Raw genomic sequence first — 26,239 nt, 5'->3', positions numbered from 1 at the left:
ACTATCTCCACCAAGTTAAAAGAAATTTCAGAGGCCATGTAGTCTTATCCCTTATTTTGCAGATTAGGAAACTAAGGCCAGGGACCAAGTGGCCAAATGGGCAGTATCTGAAACCCAGGTTCTCAGATTTCAGACCTAATGTTCTTCTCACTGTAATATTCTGGTTCTTTGTTTCTGTGTTTCTTTCCAATAGACTTTGTTAAATATTTTTGTGATTGGAGAATGCAGCAATATTCGATCTATATCAGTGTCAAAAAAATCAAAACAAAACAAAACAAAAAATAATAAATACCCTAATCCTGTTTCCAGATCTCTATACTAATTTTTCCTAGCCCATCTTTCTTCTCATCTGAATTCCCTCCAGAGCAACCCATGTACCCTAAACACACTTACATATATAGAGACTGGCTCTCTTGGCTTGGGACACACACACTCCAGTGATTATATTAGCTCATTTGAAACTTCTGGCACAATAGTAGCCACTGGCCAACAAATTCTAAATATGTTCAATTCGCATTTTCTTCTTTGGGAGATTGTTGCAGTTCACCCCAACAGCCCAGACCTCTTGTAGCACAGAAATGTTAAAGACAAATGAAGGCAGATGGCCCAGCAGGGGTAACTTTATTGCTTTAGCCATCACCCAACACTCCTTGGATTCGATCAGAGCTGCCCAATTTTTTTCTTTTTCTCTCCATAATTCATTATCATTACCTTATCTCTAAAGTCTTTATGGCTTGATTTGGACACCCAGCCTATCAGATGGCCTAATCAGAATTCATCTGGGGACCCAGCCGCCAAGCCTATGATCAGAGCACCCCATCAGTATCTGTTATCTGACATCTGAGCCCCCCTCTCCCTTTCTCCGCTAAACTCAGACACCCGAGCCATTGTTTTAGCTGACTGTGCTTGACAGGGGAGATGACTGATGAAACTGATGGATAGTGTTTCAATAGAGAGAGAGAAGCCTGTTTAAGCTCAGGCCTGTCTGCTCCACTAAATCTCTGGTTTTATCAGCGAGGTGCAAGCGGCTCATTTAGAGCCGATCAGTGGCAGTCCATCTCTTTACAACCCCTTGTCAGTGACAGCCTTCAGGTGCCTCAGCACGCCAGGTTTGATATGAGTCAAACCCTAGTGTGAACAAGGATTAACCTGAGAGGCTGAATGAGAAACTCCCTCTAAGTATATTCTAGGCAGAGACAAGAGAAACTATAAACTCTATTAAACAAGGTAAACTTCTATCCGATTCTCTATGCTGGGCATCTCATTTGCATTCATTTCAGGCTTTGAATAAACATAACTATTGACCTGGGCAGCTCAAGCTGAGAGAGCAAGGGTGGTACAGGTAGGAATATTCCGATGTCAGCTTGGCAGAACTGGACAGCTTGTCAAAAGCTTGAAAATGGCTTTTGAAATCTTCAAGTCTGTGTAAAAAGATGAAATATTAATGCCCTGGATTAAAATATTTTATTGAATTAATATTGATTTAGCATTAAATTTTAAAGAGATTCATATTTCATTAGACACTTGAAATGAACCCACCAATAGGGACTTGGCATGTGACCACCAATTTTAAACGAGTCAACTCCAAAAAGAGCTCAGCACGCCTGTGATAAGATAGAAAGAATTTATATTTAGTTTTGCTGATAAATATAGTAGCCTTTCTAGAGAAGCAAAACACACATTCTTTTCCCTTTTATTTTTCATTGAGCTTAGTTCTTACAAACATCTATTAAGTTTTTAGGATAGTAGAGTAGATAGGGTAGAGGGAAATCTGGATTCTTGCCTTGCCTCTGATTTATACTAGTTGAGTGACAATGGACAAGTGCTTTAACCTCACTGTGTCCCCACCAACTTCCAGGACATTGTGATAGAGTGGTTGTGTCTTTGTCCCTGGATGCTGTTCCTATGCCAGGAGGTTTCACCTCAACACAATCAAAAGTCTGATAAGTGCCTGTTTGGAATGTAAAGAAAGGGAAAAAAAACAGCCTCTACATTCAAGGCTCTTATGATTTAGGAGATGAAATAAAATATACATAATAAATACATAATAAAATATTATGAGTACACATAGTAATTCAAAGTACTAGCTGAGACCTGATTTCCAGTACATAGGAAGTATGTGCTATCAAAAACCTGATCTCTTGAGAAGACCTCCAAAGAAGAGGTCAAGTAATGATCTTAAAGAGGCTATGGCTTGACCTCAAGAGCTATTTGAACGGCCATCAAAGGGGCAGGGAAATGGATTGCATCTTTCATAGCCAATCTAATTGTAGAGGGAAAAAAAATCTCACTGCCCTTTCCCCGATTCCATCATCTTGAGGTTTCTGCAACTGACCCTCAATCTGACTTTATGCCCTGGGGATTGCCCAGAAATACACACACACACAAACACACACACACACACACACACACACACACACACACACACACACACACACACACACACACACATATACTTGCATGCCCAGAGACAAAAAGAGAGGAAAAGGGAAAGGGAGAGGAAGAGGGAAAGAAAAAGAGAGAGAGGGGGAGAGAGAGAGAGAAAGGGAGGGATGGAAGAAGAGAGTGTGTACTTTCCTTTTTCAATGAGAATGAGAGGTACAGAATGAATAGTCAAGGATGAGTTACAATCACTTATCTTGTTCTTCAAAATAACTGCTCTTGTGAATTTCCATAGAGGGCACCATCATCTCTCCAAATATCTCAGGTTCTTAATGTCATGCTAACTTTTGACTCCTGATTCATCTGAAACTGCTCTCTTCTAAGTTACTAATTATCTTTTAATTGCCAAATTTATTTTCTTGACTTCTCCGTAGGTTTAGACAATGCAAACCACTGTCTGCTCCTGAGTACCCTCTCCTCTCTGGATTTTCAAGATACTGCTTTCTCTGAATTCTTCTCCTACCTCTTTGTTCCTAAGTCTCCTATGTGAAATCAGCATCCATAATATACCTCTTAACCATGAATGTACTGCAAAACTCTGTCCTTGATTCTTACTTTTTCTCTTTGTATACTCTCACTTAGAAAGTGTATTGTCTCATTTAGGGACTTCATCATTTCCCAAGGTTTTAAGTATTCTCTTAATGCAGATGATTCTCAGATTATAGATCCAACCTTACCCATTCTCCTGTGTTCCAGTTCCATATCACTAACTGTTGGGCATTCTGAATGTCCTGTGGGAACTTCAGACTCAGCATGTACAAAACAAAATTCAAGTTTTTTTTTTGTTTTTTTTTCTTCAGATTTTCCCCTCTCCAGAGCTCAGAATCATAGAACTGGGAATTGTTCAGGTATCTCAGCTACTTTAAGCTATAAATAATGTGAAATTCTACTAGAAAAATTTAATCAAGTAATAATCCATACTCTGCTTCAAAACTTGTAGGAAGGAGAACTTTATAACTTTTTGAAGAAGCTCATTCCCCCTGGGGCAGCTCTAATTGTCAGGATCTCAAGATGCCTGGAGAATAAGCTTAAATTTATTTCTTTGTAACCCATTATTTTTGGTTCTGTTCTTTAAAACCAAATATTAGCCTAAACCCTTTTCCATATGACAGCCTTTCAGACATGAAGACATTTTCCCAAGAATGTTCTCTTTTCTAGTTCCTTTGACTAGTCTTCATATGATATGAACTCAAGAATCTTCATCATTTTGCCTGTCTTCCCTCTTCTGCTTCTGTTTTCTCATCTATAAAATAGAGGTAATAATAGCATTTATCTCCCAGGATTGTTGTGAGGATCAAATGAGATAATATTTGCAAAGTGCTTAGCAAAATGTCTGAAACCTAATAGGCACTTAATAATTGCTTATTACCTCCCCATTCAATACAGGAAGGGACCCATTAAATCTTGAATTATATTCTACTGAATACTGTACCAAATGAGAAGGCGGGGGTAATGGTAGGATAGATGGTAAGATACAAACATCCTCTTATTTTCTTTTGCACATAATTTTTAATAAATTTGTCATTTTAATCACCATATATATGTACATATACATATTCAATTATCTGTGAACTTGTTCTATCTGCTTAGTACAGGAGTTCTTAATTTAGGGTCCATAAAGCTTTCAAAAAATCCAGTTCATGCAAAGATTTCAGAGAGTCCATGGACCTAGAGAAGAAAAAAAAATTACCTCTCTAGTTTTACTAACCTCTAACTGAAATTTTGCATCTTCTTCAATTTTAGAATGTAGGCAACCAATTATTTTGAGAAGTCCAAAGGGTTCACAAAGTTGCCAGAGGGCTTCATCATATACACACACACACACTTGGCAGTTTTTAAGCAATGTTTAGCAATGTGCTGCAACTGAGCAAGTACATAATATGTTTACTGATTGACTTACCAACTTACCAACAAAAATGGTTAAGAACCTCTGATCTAATAGAATGCAAAGTCTTTGAGATCAAGGAAGAATTCATTGTATATTTGTATGGTCCATGACTAGCACAGTGCCTGCCACCCCAGGAGATACTTAATAAATGCTGGTCAAAATAATATAGACAAATATAGTCCCTGACCTCATGCATTTTTCTTTCTGCTACAAGGAAAATAACCATGTATTGGAGGATATTATTGAATAGTGAATAGGAACTGAGTCTGTGATTTCATTACTATCAGGGACTCAAAAAAAGCTCAAGTTTTTGACAGAACAGTTTTAAAGGATTTGAAAAGAATGAACAGTATTGATATCCATATCCAAATGCCATGAGAGAAATCAGTCCAGGAAGAAGGGAAAAATCTTAGGACTAAATTGCTTCAAAAATTAAAAAGAATTCCAAAAGTAGGGGAGCAGAGAGTTTTGTTTAATATCAATAATGTTAATAGTAGTAACTCCCTCAAAATCTCAATCATGGCATGGGGAGGAGCAGCATATATTGGGAGGATACACAGATACTGGGAAGAAGGGAAATGCTAACTAGTGAGGTTTGTGTCCCTTGGCATAGTAACTGTGAAATCCTGAAAGAATCCCTGAAATGCCAGCAAATTGGCCTCTGGTGATAAGATCACACATCAAAGAATTACTTATAAGAAGGAAAAGATGACTTTCTGTTTCTGCTGAAAATACCACCATCTGCCATCTTTCCATCACCCAACCTAGAACTTGGATGTAATTCTTGATTCTTCATTTTCCCTCTTTCCACACATTCAATCACTTGTTTAATCTTGTTTTTTCTACCTATACATCTCTGGCATCCAACCTCTTCTCTCTATTCACTTAGCCACCATCTTAAGTAAGATCCTTCTCACTCTCACCTGGACTAGCCTTCTAATTGGTTTTCCTGTCTCAAGTCCCTTTTTTCTACAATCCTTTCCTCCACACATTTGTCAAGTAATTTTCCTAAAACTCTGTCTCACTATGTCTTCTCCCTACCCAATAAATTCTAGTGATTCCTACTGATTCCAGGATCAAATATTATTTTCTTTTTATCTCAATCTCTAAAATTGTCTATTTTGTATAAAGTCTATAGTTCACATAATTATTTTTTTAGTAATATATAATTCAAAAAGAATTAGATGACCATGTGTTTGGATGGAGTTTGGTTTTTTTTTTTTTAACTAATAAAAATAATAAAAAAAATGTTTGGTGATCATAACTCAAGAGCATAGAGGAAATGCAGGATTTCAGGAAGGATCTGATTTTCAAGGTATTTTCAGTAAAACAAAGATACAAAGTTCTCACAGAAATCTGATCTCTTATTGCTTAGAAAGACACATGTTGCTAGCAGAGATATGAACAAGACTTCTTGATCACAAGTATATAAATCTGAGTTGCTGCATTCCAGAACTTGAATGTAGAGCATTTTTTGATTTTTTTTCTTTTAAGGAATAATCATTAGTCTATTTTTCAAAATATATCTTCTCTAGAGAATTTTTAGCTCTAAAATTAAAAACTATTTTTTAAAAAAATTCAAATAAAAACTAAAAAAAGTAACTTAAATATGTACCTGATGTGATCTGAAAGTAGATCTCAGTTTTTATCTCTTGGTACGGTCAGAATTTAATATTATCATAACTACTTAAACTGAGTTCTTGTGTCTATTGAAGCCACAAGTTTAGGAAGTTTAAATTGCCATTTTGTAAAAAGCACCATCTTCATTTCTAAAGTAAATTATATTGGAAATTTCTGCAGTGGGATTATAGTAAGGCAGTAAGGCCCACTTGCTGAAATCTTGTCTACAGCAGAATTTCTTAAACTTTTTTTATTCATGACTCCTTTTCACCTGAGAAATTTTTACACAACCTCTTCTCAAATCTGAACAAAGGTGTTTCTGGCAATGTTTGTGCATGTACAGAGCACACATTGTATGCTCAGAACCAAGGCTGCAGTGAAGTCACGCCAGAAACACCTTGGATTCATTATGTGTTTGATTTTGAATTAAGTTTTAGTCACTGCATTCAGAAGTCTTTTACTGTTGCCAAAATTTTCTAGACCTCTACATTCAGTTGTGACCTTATATGGGATCAAGACCCACAGTTAAAGCAGTTTGGTCTACAGAGAATGAATGACATAGAATGCTAGCTTAAATCAGAATTCTAGGCCTGGGAAAGGTACAAAATGCTAGGAATGGTCCAAAGACAGATATTTCTCAGGATTCCTACACTTCAATTAACAAAAACCCACCCTGGTGCTTTAGAACTTCATTACAAAAGAGAACCATTTATTGCCTTCCATTTGAAAACTTCCCAGCAGCCTTACTTTTTACTCAATCTCAATTAGCAACCCCCAAGTGAACAGAAAATATAATCATAACAACCTCAGTCAAGGAGAGCTTCTTGGCAAGAGCCTTCCTGCACAACTGGGTGATACCTGGAAGAGAAGTACCAACAGCCAAAGATAAAAAGCATTGATTGCACATTAAATTACTAGCCCCAGACACAAAGCAAGACTGAAGAAAATAAGATCCCAAATATTTTTAATCTATGTTCTGCTGCAAATCTTCTTCTATAAAATTAACTTTTTTCCTTCTACTCTTCCATTATATTTTCCATAATCACACCTATATTTTTTTAACCTGGAAATCCATATTACTCTCATTTCTTTGAATCCTTTTCCCCCAAGAGCTAGGGAAAAGTGAACAAATGTTTTCTGGATTATAACCAAACCAATATATCCCATTCATTCTTCATTCTTTCTTTTAATTTTTATATTTTACATATTTTCCCTTTCCCAATTCAGATATTCAATGTTTTAGACTTGCCTTGATCAGTCTATTATGGACAATTCTCTCTTTGTACACAGCATCAGTATGTAAAGTTCCATTAGACAATAAGGATTTCTTTCTACTCCCAAATGGAGAGATTTACTTCAACAAGATTTTTTTTAAGGATGAAAAAAAATCTGCAGGAGCAACTAAGCTGCGTTAGTCTAACCACATGGGGCTAAGATGATGCCCAGGGTCTCCTAATTAGATAAACCCATTGTTTAGATTCAGACAATACCTGTTTACAGTTCAATAAACAACTTGTCACAGTTGCTTGCTCAAAGCAGACCTAGATGTCAATGCAAACAGTTAGTACAGAGGTAGTGAAATAAATTGGTCTCCTGAGTAAATAAATTGAGCAGCAATGAGAAAATGCCTCATCAGGACCAAGGAAGATAATCATTTATAAAGGTTTAAAATGGTGTTTCATAAGTATTGACATTTAGAGAAATGTCTCTCCCCTTCTAAATGACTTTCCAGCTCACCCCCACCAAAAGAGAAAGAAAGAAAGAAAATAAGGAAGGAAGGAAGGAAACAGAAAGGAAGAGGGGAAAGAAGGGAGGGAAGAAGAAAAGAAGGAAAGGAGAAAAATAAGGAAGGGAGGAAGGAAGGAAGGAAGGAAGGAAGGAAGAAAGGAAGGAAAGAAGGAAGAAAGGAAGGAAGGAAGAAAGGAAGGAAGGAAGGAAGGAAGGAAGGAAGGAAGGAAGGAAGGAAGGAAGGAAGGAAGGAAGGAAGGAAGGAAGGAAGGAAGGAAGGAAGGAAGGAAGGAAGGAAGGAAGGAAGGAAGGGAGGGAGGGAGGGAGAGAGAAAGTGATGAAGGGAGGAATGGAGGAAGGAAGGGAGAGAGGGAGGGAAGGAACAAAGGAAGTAAGGGGAAGGGAAGAAAAATACAACTTAACAAGATGACAGGCTGAATAGTTTCTCAGAGCAATGCAAACATACTCTTATTATCTTTTATATATAATTTTTACTAGTTATTACTAAACTCATTCTTTTGTCACTTTATTCATCTTGTATATGTAGTTTATTCAATTATCTGTGAACTTGTCCTATCTGCTTAGTACAGGCATTTTTAACATGAGATCCACAAAGCTCTCAAAGGGTCCAATCCTTTCAGAAGATTTCAGAAGATCCATGGACCAAGAGAAGAAAAAAATTACATCTCTACTTTTATTGACCTCTAACAAATTGTGCATATCCTTCAATTTTTATAATATAGGAAAGCAAGAATCCAGAAGATTCACAAGACTGGCAAAAGGATCCCATCATACACACACACATACACACAGCAGAGTATTTTAAATAGTACTTATAGTGTCTATAATATAATAAGTACTTAATATGTTTACTTATTGACTTACTGAGACTGACAAAAATAGTTAGGAATCTCTGACTCAGTAGAATGCAAAGTCCTTGAGGTCAGGTATGAGCTCTTATGTATTTGTATTCTCCATATCTAGCCAGTACTGACACCCCAAGAAGTGCTTAATAAATGCTGGGCAAAAAATAGACAAATATGGTCTCTGACCCTATGCATTTTTCTTTCTGTTAAAAAGAAAAAAAAAACATATATGGAGGATATTACTGAATAGTGAATAGGGACTAGGTCTGTGATTTCATTACTATAAGAAACTCCCAAAGGGAGTAACTCTCTCTACCAAGACAGGGCAGCACCTCGTCTACAGCTAAGCTTATAGAATTGCTTCAAGCTTGAAGAAATTGTGGTTTGCCTAAGTCACAAAACTAGTAAGAGTCAAAAATAGAACTTGAATCTAGTTCTTCCTAGCTCTGAAACCAACCCTATTATGTCTGCCTAGCAGAAGATGGAAAAGAAAGGAAAGAGTGTGAGGTTGGAAAAGTAACAAGCATTTAAGTACTTACTATGTCAGACACTGTAAACATTTGTTAATTTTTTCTCATCTGAGATTTCTTTCTATCCATAATGACCACAATGCAAGTAAAAAGTAATAATAATAATAACTGGCATTTATATAGTCCTTTAGTATTCCCAACTTTTATCTCATCCCAACAACTCTTGTGAGGTAGATACTATTATTATTCCCACCAAATACTGCAATTACTATATAAAGACCAAACTTCCCCTAGAAAAGAGATGAGAAAGTGTATTTCCCTCTTTTCATTATCATGCATTCTATCACAAACAGTCCATATGTAGATTATATTTTTTCTTTTCTTTTATCAAAGAAAACTCATGATTGAAGAGGGGAGGGCCAGACAAAAATGACTGCAATGCAAAAACAAAAGATAGAAGACTTTTCTGAAGAAGAAAAGAAAGAAAGAAAAATCAGTATTTGATCCATCCATTTTTGTCCTTAACTTCTGAATAAGAGATAGGATATGAAAAGCAGAAACAAGTCAAATAGGTCATTATGAAGTTTAGGGAAGGAAGAAGATATGTAAAGAATAAAGAATTTGTTTGGAAGCTGGGTAAAATGCAGAGATTCCATTCAAAGGAAATAAATAAGCCTTAAGCACAACACAAAATTCTGCCACCAAAAAAATAAATAAATAAATAAATAAAAATCTCAGGAGCCTTGCTTATGCAAGAAATCATGGCAGGAAAAAGAGGGTGGGGGGGAGAAAGTAATGGGTCAAGAGAATAAATTCCTGTTTTTTATAAGTCACCTAAAATGGAAGCTTTAAAATCTGCTTTTATCCCCATTTTGAAATTCTCAGCTTACAGGTAAAGTATCCATCAATCTACCTTTGAACTCCATGGGGCTGGAATCATTCAAAGTAACTTGAGCAAACACAAGAATAATAAAACTATAAAAGAATAGCATAATAGAGTTTTAGGGTTCACAAAATGTTTTACAAATATAAGTCAACTTAACTAAATTCAAAAGCCATTCATTAGTCATGTATTCTGTGCCAGGCACTACAGATATAGACAATATGGAAACATCACTCAAAGAATTTATATGGTCAAACAGAGGAAGTAGAGACATGTAACCCCCAGAGAAAGGAAAAATACAAAATAAAGAGAAACCAATTTCAGGGGCCACAGGGAACAATGCTGATTAGGAGGTCAGGGAGAAAAAAAAGCATTCATTAATTCAGCTATTCAACAAATGGACATTCAAACCAAGTCAACACCTATGAAAGAGAAAGGCAGTAATCACACCTCACTAAACACACGCACAAAATACTTTTCTCAATGTCTCCCTACAAAGGCACTAGTGAAAGTAGCATTATCCCCCTTTTATAGATGAGAAAACTGAGGGAGCTTGAGAACTGAGTCTCACAATGACTCCATAATGCAGCTGCTAATTAATTTTAATTATTTGTTCTCATTTGCATTATAATAATAGTGGTAATTCACCTTTACAAAGTGATGGAAGGTTTACAAGGTATATTTCCCATGGAAATTCAAGTAGTATAAATGTTGTTATTCTATTCTACAGCTAGAAAACTGAGGTTTATGGCAGTGATCTATTCTCAGAACCAGTCATTGTCAAAGGATGCAAACCTAGATTTCTGGATCTCTGAATGCAGCATCCTTTTCTTTACAACACGCTGCCTCTCTCTCTCCAGCCCATATTTTGACTTGATGGAAATATTCATTTGTTAGGTAGTAAAGATATTTCTGTTTTCTGACGCTTTTTGTCTTGTCTTTTGTTTGAGCATGGGATAGAAACAAATGATCAGAATCAATATCTCCAAAAAAGAAAAAATGCAAAGCTGACTACATCAGTATTCAGCATCCAGTCAAGTGACCTACTTTTGCCTGACCTTTGCTTGACATCTATGCAATTCTATCAGCATAATAATTGCTTGTCTTTATATAGGGTGTCCCAAAAGTTTCAGTGCCATTTAAAAATGTTTTAAGATTTTGGGGATATCCTGGATAACACATTAATATAGTAATAAAAAATACAGTACATTAAGTACAAAGTACAAAGTACTTTTCTCACTGTCACTCTATAAACTGGCTAGTAAAAGTAGCATTATCCCCCTTTTACAAATGAGGAAACTGAGATTCAAAGTAGTTGAGTGTCATAACCAGGATTCCAAAGCTAACTAGTGTCAGAGCTGAGACATACAATAAAATTTTCTGACTCCAAGACAAGAACTCATTATGAGAAGTCTCAATGAAAATGTTATACTTTCGTTAAAATTGTTCTTTATATAAATATACATGTGTAAAGACAAAAACAAAATGATCATTAAAATTAATCAAATTGTAGAAAGGTCTGCCACTCTAATAAATTGTCAGCCTTTCTTAAGTTAGCTATTTATCCCAAAAGCTTTATCTTTATTTTTGGCCTTTCATGCCCCCACACGAATCCTGGAGTTACCTTCTAAAAATTGGGAGGTGATTATTACTACTCTTCTGGCTGGAGGAAGGCAGGGGGACATAGTCAATAGAGAGTTGACCTCAAAATCACAAAAACCTGTCCTGTCTCTCATTCTTAGTATCTGGAATCCTTGGCAAGTCATAATGTAATTAGCTCTGTAATACTGTAAGTTACAGAGAAGGTAAAGGACTGCAATAGGAGAAGTTTTCATATTTAGAAGTTCTTGATATGACATATGAAATATCAACAAAATATAGTGCAATTTAGCATTAAAAGCTCATGTTTTTGAATCCTGCTATCATCAATTACATATGTGGTCTTGGGTAGCTGTCTACCTATCATGCCATCTGTTCACTCCTCAAACTAAAACTCCTTTCCCTGACTGCCACTTTGTTATGTGTGCTATCTCCCTTGAATATACATTTCTTGAGGACAGACTGCCTCACTAAGCATATAAAAGGTTTTTACTCATTCATAGGTATTGCAAATATCCAATGAAAAAAATATATACAGAGTACTTTGCAAATTTTAAAGCACTTTACAAATGTTATTCAGCTAGATTATAATAAGATCCTTTTGGATGGAGGTGTATCTTATTTATCTTTGTCTGTCCTAAACTGCCTGGTGCAGTACAGTAGTCTGAAAGTAGCAGACACTCAGGAAATATCTAGTACCTTGGACAAGGCTCTTCCCATTTGGAGATTTGGTATTTTCTATCAGATGTGTATATTGAACTAAAGGATCTCCAAAACTGCTTTCAATTCTAACAGTGTACAATTATTTTTTTTTTATTTGATGGGTATTATCAATGACCATAAAAAATCCTCTATCACTGGAACATAGATTTTTAATAATGATGACAGCATTTATACAATGCCTAGAATATGTCAGACACTGAACTAAATGCTATACAAATATTATCATGGAGTCCAGATTGCACTTCTGGATCTCAGTTGATCTTCACAACAACTCTAGAAAGTAGGTGCTACTATTATCCTCATTTTACAGTTGAAGAAACTGAGGTAGTGATTTTTTTTTAATGACTTATCTAAAGTCACACAGATTGTAAATTTCTGAGATTGTATGTGAATTCAAGTCTTCCTGGCTACAGATTTAGTGCTTTATATCAATAGAACTACCTCCAAAATTAAGAGATGGAAGTCATTTCATCTAGAAGTCTTGCTTTATATATGAGGAAAGCAAAACCCAGAGAGGGAAAATCATTTGGTCAAGGCCATACTGCTTAAAATAGCTAGCTGAGACACTGGATAGAACACTGAGCCTAGAGCCAGGCCAACTATCCAGCTAATTATATGGCTCCAGGAAAGACATGTTGTCTGCCTCAGTTTTCTCAATTATAAAATAGGGATAATAATCTATCTTTCAAGGTTGTTGTGACAATCAAATAAAATAATATTTTTAAGTGCTTAGCATATTGCCCAGCACACATAGTAGACACTACAGAAATACTACCTATTATTATCAGTTATTATTAGCCAGGTTTCAAACTTGAGTTTCAATTGACTCCAAATCTAGCTCTCAAAATGAAAATCCCTTTATCTTTGCTTCACTCCTTCCAAATTTCTGAGTAATACCTTCTTAGACTTTTCCCAGGACTATACAAAGAAAAAAATTTTAAATGAAGAAGCCAGGTGTCAAAGGAAAAATAACAGTGCACAAAAAGCAGTCTAGCCATTATGTCCAGAACTCCAGGGCTTACAGCAAAGGCAGGTCAGGAGGCAGATTAAGCTGTCACTTAGATGGAGATTTGAAAAACACTGGGAAGACACACCTTTCAAAAATTTTCTCTCACTGATCTCCCAGAGTACCTTAAATTTCCAACATTCACTAGTTATTCCTTTGGGATTTGCAGACTCCCCAAATGTTCTCTTTTAAAATGTAAATATATCCTTAAGAAGGGGGAACCTCTTAAATCACTATTAGCTCTCATTTTAGCTAAAATCAGAACTGAATGTTAGAGCCAAAAGGGACCTTAGAGATTAGAGATTACCCAGCTGCAACCTCATCATTTGACAGATGATGAAACTGAGGCTCAGAGAGGTCATGCAGCAACCTTTTTCAATTGTGACAGCTAGTTTAAAATAAGACCTGGGGGAATGAGACACAGGATAGGTAACTGTGGAATAGGGAATGGAGAAGAGGCAGGGACGTCAGAGAAGGGCTGAGAGTCTTTGGAAAGAGGAGGGAGAGGTGAAATGGGAGATGGGAATTAACAAACTTTGACTCTTTTAAAATTTTTCCCACTGCTAGCCTGAGTCAGATAAGCTCTGTAAATCTCAAATGGTATTTTAAATGTTAGGAGGAAGAATTAGAAAAGGTCCTTTAGCTGACATTCTTGGTTTTCCCTTGGTTCTATCTTGGTAGTATTCAGTATTAAGAGACAATATGGTATAGCATATAGAAAGTAGATCTCCACTCAGGAAGACTGGGACCCAAGTACTTCCCCTAATATATACTGGCTTTGTGGTACTTGGACAAATCATATAATTCTAAGTGACCTGTAGCAAATCTTCTAAAACTATAAATTACAGGGCAGCAGATCAGCATTGACAGAGAGGGTTCCTTCATTGTTGTTTTTGTTCAGCTCTTTCAGTTATATCTGACTCATTACCATTCCTTTTGTTTCTTGGTTGTGGGAATTGTTTTGATTTTTTTGTTTTTCGTTTTTTTTGGCAAAGATACTGAAATGGTTCGCCATTTCCTCATCCAACTCATTTTGCAGTGGGAGAAACTAAAGCAAACAAGGTTAAGTGATTTGCCCAAAGTCATATAGCCAGTATGAAGGACAGATTTGAATTCAGGAAGATGAATTTTCCTGACTCCAGGCTTAATGTTCTATCCACTGTGTCACCTAGCTGCCTAGCACATGGTAGGTACTTAATAAGCATATATTGAATTTAATACTTGCAATATCTATAACTGCAGAATGCAAAAAGTCAACAAGAGAAAGAATAATCTCTGGGATAATGGAAAGAATTCTGAATTTAAAGTCAGAAGAGCTGAACTAAGTCTTAGCTCTGGTACTTTATGTGACCTTAAAGAAAGTCAGCCTGTGTGAGCCTCAGCCACCTTATCTGTGAATGGGGATAACAATAGCTGCTTTGCTGATCTCATAGTTTATAAGAACCAAAATTAAATTGCCAGAAATCCTATGGAGCCTTCAAAATCCACAACATCATGTGAATGAGTCTTCACATGGGCAGGCACTCCAAAACAACCAAATTGGATAATGTGTGATAACCTCTGAGACAAATGAACTCTGCTGGGCTCTATTCTTTCATTTCTACAGACAGAACTTAGTATAACATTAAACTTCCTATTGACTGGCTAGTCCAATGTGTAGCACATAGTAAAGAGCTTAATCAACATTTGTTTTTTTGTTTAAATTTTTTATTTTTTTATTTTGAATTTATGAAATAAAACAATCAACCTTGGGGGTATGTATTCCCACCCCTACATCTCTCTGAACTTTTGTTTCTATTTTTTTCCCTGAGGCAATTGGGGTTAAGTGACTTGCCCAGGGTCACACAGCCAGGAAGTGTTAAGTGTTTGAGACCAGATTTGAACTCTGATTCTCCTGACTTCAGGGTTGGTGCTCTATCCACTGCACCACCTAGCTGCCTATTTTGTTTCTCTCTTAATCATCTTTTCTTTACTAGAATTTATCACTACTTGTTAAGTACCTTTTTTGTACTAGATACCAAGTCAGGCATTGCAGATAGGAAGAAAACAAAAACATTGCATGACCTCAAGGAACTCACATTCTAATATACTACAGGAGAAATAAATCCTTCCATTTTAAGATGTCTCTGGGGGAAGGGATGAGGCAAACTCTCCTGACTGGTGAGACCCTGGCTGAGATCATCATTTTATGAAAAGCCCCAGACATATCTGTTTCACACCCAGTTCAATTCACTCTTTGGACTACAAATCTACCACCTCACCTGTGGCCTTGCCCCTAAACAGGCACCTTCCCTCACCTAAGCCCACTTTCCCATTCACTTTTATATTTTATCTTCCTCTTTTATAATGTAATCTCCTTAAGAGCAGGGTAGTGCTTGTTTTTTATATTTGTATTCCCAGCACTTAAGAGGACTGTCACATAATAAGTACCATCTCTCTATCATCTATCTATCTATCTATCTATCTATCTATCTATCTATCTATCTATCTATCTATCTATCTATCTTCTACCTATCAACCCACCTGCCTATCTCTCTACAGCTGTTTGCCTAGCTAGCTAAGTACCTGTTTACTTGACTACCTATTTATCTATCTATTTACCTATATGCCTATTTAAATCTATTCATCTATTGATCTAGCCAGCCAACAATCTACTATCTATCTGTCTGTCTGTCTATCTATCAACTATCTTGACTCTTAACTGGCTTTCTTGATATTTTCTTTTTTCTAATAGTATTTTATTTTTCCAAATACATACAAAGATAGTTTTCAACATTCATCTTTGCAAAAAATTATCTTCCAAATTTTTCTCCTCTCCTCCCACCCCAAAACAGCACTTTTTGCTATTTTCCATAAACAATGTTCCATCTCTAGTCTACATGCCTCTGTACATGCTGTCTTCCATTACAATAAACCCCCTCCTCATCTAAATTTCTTAAAATCCCTTTCCTGATTCCAACTCCTTTCCTGATCCCCTCTTCCAATTATTAATCCACCCCACTAATTACTTATATTTATTTTGCATTTACTCAAAGATCATAGATTTAGACCTGGAAGGGAAGCCAGGGACCACCTAATTTAACACATTCTTCTTTCAAAAAAGGAGATTGAGTGACCTGAACAATACATAGATAGTAATGAGCTGACTAGTGACACTAGCTCCTCTTACTCCAAATCCTGCTCTTCTCATTGCACCCCTACTAGCTGCCTCCTGTGTAAATGTTATTTTCCCTCTTTGAAGGTAAAAACTATTTTGTTTTTGTCTTTTTATCTCCAGAGTATAGGACAATATCTAGGTACTAAAAATACATGTTGAATTAAATCAAATTATATTTAAGTAGAAAGAGAAATCACTAACTGCTAGGGCAATGGGAAAAGGCCTCCCATTGGAGGCAGTACACAATCTAACCCTTGAAGAATGATGAAGATTCTAAGAGGCAAAAGTGAAAAAGGAGTGCATTCCAGGATTGGGGAACTCTTGGCCCAATCCTATTTTAACTCCTCTTTCCCTATCTCATTGCGTTTATTGGAATCTTTTATTTTCAACAAACTGTTCCATGTCCTTCAGATTTTCAACCAATATCTCCTGCAATTTGAAACTTGATTCTCCCTTCATGATACGCTCTCCCTTGAAATCTTTTACATTCTCATCTCTCTTTTCTCCAATATCATCTGACTAGGATGGTAGTGTGGGCATGCCCACTTTGCCATCCATTGACATTTCTAGACCCTTTCTTTGCCATCATCAATGACCTTTGCAGTTTTGAGATCCATGCCCCCATCTACCAGTCATTTTTCCAACTTTCTTAGTGGGTTGAAAATAGCTAAGTGGTAGAGTATGAATCAAATGCTGGACCTGTAACCAGGAAAAATGCAAATTCAAATTTAACCTCAAACACTAACTATATGAGCCCTGGGCAAGTTACCTATTATTTCAGTTTCCCTAACTATAAAATGGGGACAATAGTAGCAAATACCTATGGGGACAATAATAGCATGTACTTTCCAAGATTATTTTGGATCAAATTAAATAAATTTGTGAAGTGCTTTGCAAAACTTAAAAGTACAATATATATATATATATATATATATATATATATATGTCCTTTAGTACTTTATTATATTTATTATCCTAATTATAATATTGTCATTGCACTATTATTATTATTATTATTATTTAATATATTTACCACAGTATTCCTGTCCATTGCATGCTCTGTGCTAATTTTCAGAGACTTCAATATCTTCTCCTCTCTTCTTCTAGAAGATAAGAGCCTTCAACTGAACTGACTTCTTAATTCTTCAATTCATCAACTACAAAGGCTACCTTGTCTAGCCCATTTCATCCACACACTAGTCTGTTCACAAATTAAGGTTTACCATAGCTTACAAAGCATATCAACAAAAGAAATCTCTCCTGAAAATATGTACTGAATTGCAACATGGCACACTATATTTTATTGGGCCTTGTTGGGATCTAGGGAATTGGTAAAGAATATTGAAGAAAGTCTTTGTGCTCAAAAAATGTTAATATTAATATTTAAATCAATGCCTCCACTTGGCTGTGAAATAGATATATATGGCATGGATTAGTACACAAATCATCAGACTGTGCTGAGAAAAAGCAGGTAGAACAATGAGTATACAGTCTTTTTAAATGCATTTCTACTGAAGTTTTTCCAAAAACCAGCTAGCTAGTTCCTTGACAGATTGGATCCTATCAAACATCAAATACCAACAGAATGGGAAGGCAGAGTAGACCTTGATCACCCTGATCAATTATGAAGGGCCCAGGACATTTCTAAAATTCTATTTCCTCCCTTTTTCATAACACATTATATTTTGGCATTTATGAAAATGAAAAACAAATAGAAATTAACTTCATCTTTAAAATGTGAATCCTATAAATACTATTGAGCTGTTTTTTTTTAAGTCAGCTTTTTAAAAATACATAGAATTCTTGGCTTTGAAATTTCATTTCTATTTCCCAGAAGTTGAATTGTTTTTATTCAAGTGACTTTTGTTTTTTAAGCTTAGATAAAATCATTAGTGCTTCTGAAATCAATGCATCTGCTAACTCAATATGATATTCTTACTTTCTTTCCCTGGATCAGTATGGGTCAATTCCTTATATGCTACATTATTCATCTCAGTCCCCTACCCTTCCAATTGTCATTTCCTGAAACCAAATCATATCATTTACCCCAGATGTGGGTTTTATCATTTTAAAAATCACAATAACAATAAATGACAGTCAATGAACATTTATTAAGTGCCTGCTACCTGCAAGGCACTGTGCTAGGGGCTAGAGATATAAGCACACAAACAAAAAAAAAATGAAACTGTCCCTTCCTCCCCCCAGTTTATATTCTACTATGGAGATAAAATATGTTTATCAAACAGTATATACTAATTAGTCCTTTGTTTGTGTAGAGCAGCAAGGTGAAAACTAACAACTCATAGGAAGAAAGAACTTACTTACCATTTACATGGAAGAAACAAGAGAGGGACAGGATCAAGAAACCTCTTTTGCTCAACTGGAAGAATAGAAAAGAAATGAAGGCCCTGGAAGAAACTTCAGAGGTTTAAAAATAGCATCATAAGGTCCTCCATTAAAATTTAAGCTGTAAGAGGCAGGAATTTTATTTTAGGTTCTATTTGTATTCTAAGTATTTACACATATTGCCTGGCACTTAATAAACACTTAATCCTTGTTGGCTATATAGCTATATCTATATATCTATGTTTATAGATATATAGCACAGTACCTTTGATGATGATTAAATTATATAGTTAGAACCATCTAACTATATGATATTTGTTTTAACAATTATCACATTTGATCCTCACAACAACCTTGGCTGGTAAGTGCTATTATTATCCCCAGTTTACAATTGAGCAAACTGATGCCAAAAGAAATTAAATGATTTGCCCAAAGTTGCACAGTTACTTATTCTTTGAGGCAATATTTGAACCTCTTCCTAACTCTAGGCCTAGCTCTCTAGGCCATTGAGTAGATCTCAAAGAGGTGGGAGGAATCTTTATTAAGGATTTATGGCAGAATATGGGCAAGAGTCATTCAAGATGAAAAGATACAAATGGCTTGTTAATCCAATCAATCAACAAGCATTTATCAAGAACCTTCTTTGCACCAGCTATTTGTTCCGTGTTCTGGGAACACAAAGACAAAATTGAAACAGCCCATGCCCTCAAGGAGATTATATTCTAACAAGAGAGCTATCTTAATAATTATATAAATTAATAATTATGCACAAAATAAATACAATTAATTAATAATTATATATAAAATAAATATAAAGTAAGCATCAAATAGGAAGGGTCCTAGTAACTAAAGGGAGGAATCAAAAAAAATTTTTCATGTAGAAGATGGTACTTAGTCTCTGCCTTTGTGATATTACCTCTACCAAAAGAATAAATATTCACATTAATGACTTTAGATTTCAAAGTAATAGTAATAACACAATTGGCTGGTCCATTAAATGCTATGATTTTCAGCATGATTTGTACACATAATCTCCTTTAACTTTTACACCCCTGTAAGAGAGGTAGTAAAACTGCATATTATCATCCCCATTTTACAGATGAAAACCAAGTCTCAGAGAAGTCAAGTACCACATCCAAGATCACGCAGCTAGGAAGAGACAGAGCAGTCTACTAACACTGAAGTATTCTGCTATCTTGTCAAAATCCTAATGTTCTATTATTGACACCACAGACTCTCAGGCTCCCAACAGACACATGAGTCTTCCAGATACAGTCTCTAGCTACTGTTAGCCACTCATCCTCTATTTTGCTGCCAGAGGAACTGATATCCTTGTCAATTTTCAGTTCTATAATATCTACAACCATCTCTGGTATTTGGAGAGTTTCTCTGACAATGGCTGCTCTTTAACCTGTCTTTTCCCAAGACTTCCTGTCAGTTCACAGTGGAAGGCCAGCTCTTAGAAAGTCATCAGATTTACTAGCCATTTTACTGAAAGACACACTCAGAAATCTACACCACCTTGTTCACTTGGTAACCTTCATTTTGACAATCTGGGAATACAGTGTGCCTGTAAGTTGAATCCCTTCATATATAATTTAATTTTAATACCCCCAATGGTTTTTTACCTATTTATCCCTGAAGATTAATTTTGCTTGTCAACCAAGCCTGAGTCAGCAACACCAAAAGAAATAGATGTTTTAAAAGTCCTGTTCTATGTTTTTGTAATTGTTTTGAGACATTTCTCAGGATTGTGAGGTGGGAGCTGTCCAACATTTTCTAAAATCAAGTTCCAAATCACCAGCTTAGATCCTGCAAAATTCAGCCACATATGGTGGTCAAGCTGCTTCAGGTTCTATTATACCTTTAGCTCTGAATGCTACTGTCATTATTAAAGTGAAACACATGCTACCCCAGAACCAAAGATTAGCAGTCACCAGAATCCCAATCAGCCTGACACCTACTCCTGTGTATGACTGAGAAATAGTACAATAGTAAGAGAGCAGTTTTCTGTTGTGACAGCCTGTAGTATATGACTCATAATGTAGCAAATGTGTCAGTAAAATGGTAAGTTATTTATTGTTTTTAACAAGTAGGTACTAAAATTGCTTAAGTCAAAAGAATCAAATGCTTCTATGACCAGGGATTTATTCACAGATGTGAGGAGCCAAAAAGCAGGGTCATCAGTGAGTGTGTCAGAGCTTTGCTTATTAAACTTGCCACTTCCAAATAAAAGCTATGAACAGGAAGGCTGGCTGCTCTATTCCAGGAGTATGTGTGGATGGAAGGAATGTCTCCTGGTCTCACAACATATGCAATGTAGATTATTTTATCTAATCTTCAAGAGGAACCATTTCAGGAAACTATCCTTTCCTCCTTCCCCAACACACAGAGTTTGCTGAAATCTCTGTGACAACATCACCAAAAACAAGGCTAGAGATCTAATTCAAGCAGCAAACCTATATAAAGTACTTAATGTTTGCAGGCATTGTGCTGGATTCTGGGAAAACAACCAAAAGTGGAATAGCCCCTGTCTTCAAAGAGCTCACATTCTACCTTGGGAAACAACATACAGCCAATAAAGCATATACAAAATAAATGCAAGAAGGAGCTAAATGTGTGATTGTGTTTGGGAAGAATTTGGCTTCCTACACAGTACAATAAAATGTCATTAATTTGGACTGCATAAATTTGAATCTGTGGTAATTTAAAGCAGAGCTGAAATTTACTTTTACATTATCTATTGGGGAAATGCATTGCTAAGATAATTAATAATATAAAGAAGATGAGGGCAGGGAGTGTTTAAACTACCTGACATATAATAAAACCATTTTCAAGCACCCTCAAGCCCTTTAGAAGTAGCATTAACATATAAACAATTGTTGTGCTTATTACAATCCATTCTTATCTACTCACTAAAGCAGTTCCCCTAAGGACATATGTTAGGCAATACTTTCTGAAGTTAGTTTGATTTGTTCTGATACTTGAAATAAAATTGCATTTCCTTTCAAATACTTTGTAATTCAAACTTTTTAATAACTCATACCAAACCTTCTAAATTAATGAAGCTTTGCAATTATAAAACACTGCGTGTTGCTTGTCCTTCGTTTGAAAGAGAACCAATGATGTTAAAGGATGATGTCTTGACTTCCATATGAATTGGATTTAAGTGAGGCAGAATTGCAGGAAGTACAATCCTCCAGTCATTTAAGTCCAGGGACAAGTCAAAAATCAAAATGACTGGTAATGGCCAGGATGCAGTGGATGACCTAGGAATCTTTAATATCTGACCAAGCTGGAAACACTTTCAAAATTATAGGACCATGAGTTATGTTCTTGGCAATGTGCTAGTTGACAAGTACCTAATAAATACTAATACCTAATCAGTGCTTTTTGTTGATTGATTTATCGATGTCCTACAGGTTGAATTTGGTGTTCTACTGTTGTGCCACAGCTTCCTTTTATTTTCATTTGTCCTGCCTCGGTTTCCCTAAATTGTTCTGCCTCAGTTTCTTGAATCTCAGTTTCTTGAATTATTCTGCCATTATCCTCCTGGTTGCAACCCCCCTTTTCTGTTCATTAGGATTGAGATAATTAGGCCTGTAGCTGGCCACTCTGACATTACAAAAGATAAAACTCTAGATGTCTTATCTCAGATACCTAATAGGTATCCTCTACCTCTATCTCTCCAGACTTCCTTCCTGGAGCTGGACACTTCCTTAACTCCCAATTAGTAAGAATTTATGGTTTTACCCCCAACCTGTCAGAACTGGATTGATGATCCCCTTCTTGGAAATTCACACTCACCAGATTTTGGACTTCACTACCCTGCCTTTGTCTACCCTGATAGATTAAAAGCCACATTTATATATCATTGGAATCTCACATTCGATGCCAAATGCTTTGAGACATCAGTCCTGGGACCAAAATGGATCCTTTGGTCCCAGAAAAATCTCCCTCTCAGAAATCCAAATCAAATATTAAAAATTCTCTAATCTCTATCTTGCCTCAGTTTCTTCAGCATTACACTACCAAGAACAGTTTAGTTCATTCCCTAATAATCCAGTTGTTCTCTGGATTATTTCTTTCTTAGTCATAGCAATTCATGAGGATCATTTACTACAGTATGGAATTTACTACAGTGTGGAAGGATTGTGACCTGGACTAATTGAAGAGAGATTCACATAAATAAGATTACAGATGTTTTGAAATCTTGAAATCCAAAAAGTAACTCAGCATGGAATGTATAGGCACTTAATGACTTGCTATAGTATGAGATCCTATGGATGGGGACATCTCCCACAATTTTCAAGATAAAATTAATGTTACACAAATTCACAGTGGAAATTAAAACATAGACATTCATGGCTATATTTTTTATTCTGTTCTCTTCATTTCATCCTTCCAAAAAATGAGCTCATTTTTCAACAAAACACTTTAGAAATGCATGTCTTGGCAGAGCAATTAGGTGTTTTACATGCAATGTCAGTTAATCTCTCTTTTAAAAAATATCTTTGCCTTTCCAGAGAAAAGGAAAGCAACAGGCACTTTGAAAAAAAAAGAAAAAACTGCAGCTGAGATTGTAATGGATAAAATAGTTATTGCAACCACAACAATTCCACTTGAGCCTGAATTCCATAAAACTTATTGAGACATTCAGAGCCTGGGATCACAAAATGTCACTGTTACAAAAAATATTAGTCATAAAGAGTACCAATGGATAAAAGCGCTTAGGGAGGTTAGCCTCTATCTAATGTGGATAATGCTGCTATACCATGAGGGAAGCATCAGTGAGCACATTTGTCAGATAGCTCCTCTTACTGGATGGCTCTTCGGCTTGTAATTTTTTTAAAAAAGAAAATTATTATTTTCTCCAAAGATTGATTTCCTACATTGCATCTTATTTATTGCCTCTTCTCAGTGCTCAGTTCCACTAATATCTCTTGGTAGATGGCTGTATTGCCTTCCTCGACTTGAAAAGGATAAAAGTTCATCTGATATCTTCCATGCTTTGTACAGGAGACACTGAACCTATTGAGATTTAGAAGAACAAGATGTACCACTGTGCCTTCTAGCTGCCCTACCATTCTAACTAGCATGTTGTCATGTAGATAGGGCTAGTTTGTCCTCACTACCCTGACATTCTGATATAGATTTCTATGCTCCGTTCCCCTAGCAAGAAGGAAAGGAGCCAATAAGAGATTTGTAAACTTTAGCACTAATATTAACTTTCTGTGCAATCTTAGACAAATTATTAAACTTGTCTGACTCTCAGTTTACCCACTTGTAAAATGAGGTCGGGCTAAATGACTTCTAGTTTCCATTAAAATTCTAAATCTATGATCTTATGAAATACAGAGTATCTAGATGAGGATCAGATAGAAAAGGGTGACATCAGATGTGAGAATGAAGCAAAGGTAAATAGGTAGAGAAATGATGGCTTGTATGATGCAGGTGTTTCATTCTTCAGCCACTAGACTCATGGAAAAGGCTAACTTTAGAAACGCCTACAAATCCACACTTACTGATAAAGTTAGAACTTCAAGGACAATTATTATTGTAGTTTGTCCTTTATTTTCAAAAGGGCCAATAATCTTGTAGGGTGATATCTTGATTTGTGATGGAATTGGATATAAATGAAGTAGAATTGCAAAGCTGTCAGCTTTAGTCTCTTTCAGAGTCATTACAGTCCAGAGGCAGGACAAGAGTCAAGATGGCTGGAAATGACCTGGGACTATTCCAGCTACCTTTATGGCTCTTGAAAAAAATTTTTTTGAGAGATGTCATCACATTTGGGGTAAATACCCCCATTATTCATTAACAGGTTCATCAGTTACCCTCAACATATTTTAGCCAGTCTGCTGAGACAGGTGTAGCTTCTATGCATAGTACAGCTTCTTGAAGCCACAGGTAAAAGTTATGAGAGCCAGGTGGATACTAAAGGTGGATGAGGAGCCCTAAAAAGGGCTCAGAAAATTCTCACATAAGAGGTACTAGACCTCCCTTAACATCTATACACTCTATAAAGTGGGTCAAAAGGCAAAAAGATATTTGGATTTAACCTTGAAGAGTGGCCCTAAGAGATCACTAAGAGAGTGAAAAGACTTGTAGTGGCCAGCAGAAACTACAAAGAGATTCCAGTGAGAATAAAATAATACTTCTTGACTTGAAGCCACAACACTTAGTGTGATTTGAGGTTTTATATCTCTGGGAGCCAGAATTATGATCCAATAATGATTCATATGCTCCCATAAGACAGATCTCAGCTAGGAAAACTTCAGCTGAGGGAAATATACACCAAGGCAAATGGGGTTTTTATTTTGTTAAGATTGGAACTGGATTTAGAAGGCAGTTAGCTAGCATAATGGACACCGCCCTGAGCCTAGTGTCAGAAGATTTACATCCAAATCTGACTATATACATTTATGAGTTACATAACCCTGGGAAGTCATTTAACCTCTTTTTACCTCAGTTTTCTTTTATATAAAATAAAAATAATTATAACACTTATCTTTCAGAGCTCTTATGAGGATACAATTATGTAATTTTTGTAAAGTGCTTTCCAACTTTAAAGTAATATATAAATGACTATTATTATGATTATGACAATGTCAAAGGACATTAAGTTATAGTTGTCATGAGTTGTAGTAAGTTTAATTAAAGCTTTTGTGTATTCTATGCTTTTATTAATCAATTTCACCTATGAAGATGGATCAATGAAGCAACAAAAAAGAAAGGAAAGAAGGAGGGAGGGGCACAGAGCTAAGAGATTTATTTAGTGCTATTCCTCTTCTATATGAGAAAGGAACCAGAGTGGAAGTGTATAATAGGAGCAACACTGATTTAAAATGCAAATTTATTTTGAAACTATTACAAAGAAAAATTATTTTGAGCAGCATTGCTTTATAAAGCAGTGGAAAAGAGTGTAGAGCAAAAACAGTATAAAGAAAAGTAATCAAGAAAATCATCCAAGGAGAATCTAAGATTATGAACAGAAAGAAAACAACAAAGAAAAGAAAAATGGAAGAGATCTGTAAATGCTTTTTTTCTAATAAACTGTTTTCAGCATCAAGGCTAATAGAGCAACCAGATTTGGACTCTAATATTACATAATCTTGCCTGTGGTAATAGAGGAGGCAGAAATGAGAACAAAGTATTTGTTGATTATGAAAAAAGCCTTTGATTGGTAAGACAAAATTTTGCCTAAAAGGCTCTATTACAACAAGGTGTTTCCCATGTATTTATCAAAATTATCTGAGATTCCCTGAAAGTAATAACACCTATAAATAGACTTCATTACTCTGCTCATAAATATCAGGTAAAACATAAAACAGGAAAACAGAGATTCACCAAAATTGTTCACGTCATCATTTCTACCTTTACTGTATCTGTCATAATGTACCTTCCTTTACATTCAAACAACTGTCATCCCAGCTTAAGTCTCACAACTGACCTATTATAATAGCTTTCTTAGTTAGCAAGCTTTCTTCATATCTCCTACTTCAATCCAT

General features: G+C 35.8%; 1 long non-coding RNA gene across 3 annotated transcripts in view; it reads right to left on the bottom strand.

Moving 5' to 3' along the window:
- The window catches only part of LOC141539672 (uncharacterized), a 227,083-nt gene that overhangs the window by 151,845 nt on the left and 48,999 nt on the right, over window positions 1–26,239 (bottom strand). For 2 of the 3 annotated variants that reach the window (XR_012481360.1, XR_012481359.1), the window contains exons 3-4: window positions 1,540–1,604; window positions 1,306–1,421 (exon numbers count right to left, since the gene is read on the bottom strand). The exons of the other annotated variant lie outside the window; for it this stretch is intronic. This is a non-coding gene — a long non-coding RNA (uncharacterized LOC141539672). The remainder of the gene's footprint in view (window positions 1–1,305; window positions 1,422–1,539; window positions 1,605–26,239) is intronic. 3 annotated transcript variants of the gene reach the window in all.

Source organism: Sminthopsis crassicaudata, chromosome 4, assembly GCF_048593235.1.
Source record: "Sminthopsis crassicaudata isolate SCR6 chromosome 4, ASM4859323v1, whole genome shotgun sequence".
Lineage (NCBI taxonomy): Eukaryota > Metazoa > Chordata > Mammalia > Dasyuromorphia > Dasyuridae > Sminthopsis > Sminthopsis crassicaudata.
Note: the sequence above shows the minus strand (reverse complement) of the source record. Positions and strands in the feature narration are given on the sequence as shown.